Genomic DNA, 4,585 nt, shown 5'->3' on the forward strand with positions numbered 1-4,585 from the left:
CCATTGTTTGTGATATTATTATATATTATCAAAATAGTGATACTTTGTGATTTAGGCATAAGGAAAAATACCTTACTGTTTTTGGCTATTTTCAAAGAAGGAATATTCAAGGTACGATTCCTTGATAAAACTATTTAAAAAATCGGAAAAAAATCCTCACCTACCCTTTAATTTTTAGCTCGTCTCTTCGAAGAAGAATGAGAGCTTATGTTGTCACTGCGGCTTTGGCGTTGGTTTTTCAAATGTTAAGTTTTTGGTGCAAGTGTTGAAAGGCATAGTAATTTATGGTAATATGGTCCTTGTGGGGGTTAAATTATCCCCTGTCGGAGTTAAACTAAAAGATTTTTTGGGAAAAACCCAGAATTTTCAAATTTTTGGACTTGGAATATTTCTGCGTTAAGTTTTTGGTGCAAGTGTTGAAAAGTATTAATACATCACTTTATAATTGTACTAGGGTGCTGATAATTCGCAATAGAGTCCCTCTGGAGTAAGACAATCCCTTCCTGGAGTAAAACTTAAAAAAAAAATGGATTTTTTCTTTTTAATTCTGTGTTTTTTTGTTTTTGTTTTTAAATCTTTGGACTTTGTGTTAAGTTTATGTTGTGAGTGTTGCAGGCATAGTAATACACGGTATTAGGTTCCCTCTGGGGGTTAAACTATCCCTTACCGGAGTTAAACTGAAAGATTTCTTTTGGGAAAAAACAGATTTTTAAAATTTTTGTGCAAATGTTAAAAGCTATTAACATATCACTTTATGATTGTACTAGGGTGTTGATATTTAGTAAAAGAGTCCCTATGGAGTTACACTATCCCTTCTTGGGGTGAAACTGAAAATAAAACAATGTGAAAATGCTCACATTAGACAATTTATACCTGTCCACATTTTCAAGGGAGACATCTCTCATAAGGATAAAATTTTATAAAAAAATTGAAGAAATATGTCCAAAAGCAATTACATGTGTATTTAATATATTCATTTAATCTACAACAGCATAGCTTGTTTCCCGAATGTTTGTCAATAAATAATTGATATATATATAAATTGATATGGTTTTGAAAATTGCATGAATTCACAAAACACAATCTGATCAAGTAAACAATATAAATATTATTGATGCAATTTGCAAAACCATTCCAATTAATATATTTTAATCATTTATTGACAAACATTTGCGAGACGAGCTATGCTGTTCTCCAACAGCTCTTGTTTCTTTTTAAATCTGTTTTTTTTTTGTTTTTTTTTTTTTAAATCTTTGGACTTTGTGTTAAGTTTATGTTGCGGGTGTAGAACGGCATAGTAATACATGGTAATAGGTTCCCTTTGGGGGTTAAACTATCCCTTGCCGGAGTTTAACTGAAAGATTTCTTTGGGGAAAAAAACAGATTTTTAAAATTTTTGTGCAAATGTTGAAAGCTGTTAACACATCATTTATGATTTTATGATTGTACTAGGGTGCTGATATTTGGTAAAAGAGTCCCTCTGGAGTTACACTACACTATCCCTTCTTGAAGTGAAACTGAAAATAAAACAATGTGAAAATGCTCACATTAGACAATTTATACCGGTCCACATTTTTCAAGGGAGACAACTCTCATAAGGATAATATTTTATAAAAAAAATTGAGGAAATATGTCCAAAGGCAATTACATTTGTATTTAATATATTCATTCAATCTACAACAGCATAGCTTGTCTCCCTAATGTTTGTCAATAAATAATATATGTTTATGTAAATTGGTATGGTTTTGAAAATTGCATGAATTCACAAAACACATCTGATCAAGTAAACAATATAAATATTATTAATGCAATTTGCGAAACCATAATATATTTAATTGTTTATTGACAAACATTTGCGAGACGAGCTTTGCTGTTCTCCAACAGCTCTTGTTATTTTTATGCCCCCGCTATGTTTTGCAAGAAGTAAAGACTAAAAAAAATGTTAAACGTTTGTTGACAAATTGCTGATCATGACTAACAAACACTTTCGGGACAAGTCAGCGCAGACTCCAGTCTCATGGCGATCAACTGGTCTAATACAATGACAGCACATGTGTCATCGGCTTGACACGAAACTATTGTAGATATGATATATACAGTCGGTCTTTTCACCTTCTAATATGATTTCTTCCACCAATAGCCAAATATCGCTGAAACTGTGAACCAGTCATATCTTATCATTTTCCAAATTAAATGTTACCCAATTATGGTTATGAAAATGTGCACCTGAATTTAAATATTTGTAAAATGGGCAAGGTGAATTATAATATTGCATGTACATTGTTTTACATTATATATGTGTGTGTCATTTAAAAAAATCGGATAAGAGCTTTAAAAAATACTTTACTTGAATAAGAAAGAATCCGAAGGTTATAATAATTTACCATTCCATGCATATCAATTCTGATTTAGGTTTAAGATTTAAATTTTGTTGAAAGGAAAAGGTGTTGAAAATAACTGGTAGTTCTTGCCTAGTTTAACCTGCTAACTTGATTTGGAGCAAATTGCATTTGATAAATTATTTCCCCTTTAAACTGCTTAATGCTTATATCAGTCTGCCCATCCCTCAACAATTTCTGATGACCGTAACTAGTCCTAGTTTTCAACCTAAGCGTTTGTGATTTCACATGAGTGTGGAAGTAGCCCATATACTTTTAGTATTTACTAAAATAGAGTTGCTGTGTCAAGTTTTATAGAAGTAATTTGCCTTTTGTGATTTAAATTATTGGTACATCTGTCACTGGATTCTGGTGACTGAAGCTAGTCCTACATTTTTCAATATTTAGGATTTCACATGTGCCACTGCCATGATGTAAAATGCAAAAATTGCAAAACTGAATAGTTACGTAAATTTTAACGATAGTTATATGGCCCCCCTAGCTGTGACTTAAAATATGCACACGTGTTGACAATTTCACGTCACAACAAAATCTTCAAAGATTGTACGCTTACCATTGATATGGTATGAAGTTGTACATATATCTTAAAATGGACGAGTTGCTGTGTCCACTTTTATAAGAGTCCTACGTCTGATATCAAGTTCTGGTGAACGCAGCTAGCCCTGCTGTTTTCTGTTACCCATTTATCTTTCGGAACCAGATATTATATATCCGTATGTGGAAAGGACTTTGGTCACCTTTGAGGGAAATATCTTCTACTGCAGTAAGTATCAGCTAATTAAGAACTACAACGAACTGAAAGTGTAATTGGGAAGGTTAGAAAGAGAATTGAAGGCTGAGAAGGTAGTGAGTAGCAGCACCAAAGCTGCAACTTCAAAAATAAAGTGGCAATGCATCAGATAGAAGTCGATTGGATGTCGACGAAATGATAAAGCTATTACTTATGTTGTGAAGTCATGGTATTCTAATCTGCATCACCAGAAAAATTCACAGAAAAAAAACGTTTCAGTAAGCAGGGGAAAATGAATAATAATATAACATCCTACTGATTCTCCAGATGCTTCAAATGGAAACGATCGTGAATGAAAAATCCGACTTTTGCAAAATCCAGCCAGGTTGAGGGAAAAGGACCTGAAGATATGGTGTTCTGAATGTGCAGAGGATAAAAGTGATCGACTTGAAGCCTATTACCAAGGTGTATGTAAAATTCGACTTTTGGAAAACCCAGCCAGTAAATGACAGTATTACACCAGAAGGTCTAGGCATTACTCCCGGATTGTGTTTTTACCACTACAAACGTAATCATGCAGAATGTTGATGTGGAACTTACATCAGGTGCATACCTTTGTCACCAAGAGCCTTACTTTATGAAGTCACTCCAGTAACCATTCTGGACAAAGACGATCAGATTGTTGAGGAGAAGGGGAAGGTGATGGCAAATATTAAGACAGACGAAGACTCGTCTGCAGCATTTGAGTAGGGGAGACAAATCATCATGTCATTTCATGATATCTTCTCCCAGAATGACTAATGCAATGCAATGAGACAAAGGCTAGATATGCTTGATGGAAGAGGAAGGATGTATTTGTGATGACTTCCGGGATATTAATAAGATTCCTATAATCTACCAAGAATTGAGAACACCCTAGAAAACTTGTCTGGAGTAAAACAGGTTGGTCTTGACAATGACGTCGGCGTGTCACCGATAGAGGCGGATAACTCTCATAAGGTACGTACAGTTATTACTCTGGGGGTCTCTAGGATTTTATGGACTGTGGAACGCACCTGCATTGTACAAACGATTGATGGAGGTTGCATAGAAGACTTCAAACTTTATACCTGTTTGAAATATTTAGATCTAATTTTTTTTTTAGATTCCTTTTATGAACAACTTGTGCATATGATTTTTGAGGAGGCATTTTCACCTGACCCGTATAAGATTGAGAAGGTCCGTAACTGACCGAAGTCCACTACTCCGGTGCAGATACGTGCCTTTTTAGGCTTTGCTGGATATTACAGGAAGTTCATCAAAGACAAGATTGCTGGGCCGTTGAATGAGCTCTTAATGGGAATGGTCATATGTGGAAAATCCGCCCGGCTACAGAAGTTGTCGTCCTGAAGGGTGTGTGGTGTTAGGACAGGTCCCTAGCCTCGTGGGACCACGACACTAGCTAACCGTGTGTGGT

Source organism: Pecten maximus, chromosome 12 (genome assembly GCF_902652985.1).
Source record: "Pecten maximus chromosome 12, xPecMax1.1, whole genome shotgun sequence".
Taxonomy (NCBI): Eukaryota; Metazoa; Mollusca; class Bivalvia; order Pectinida; family Pectinidae; genus Pecten; species Pecten maximus.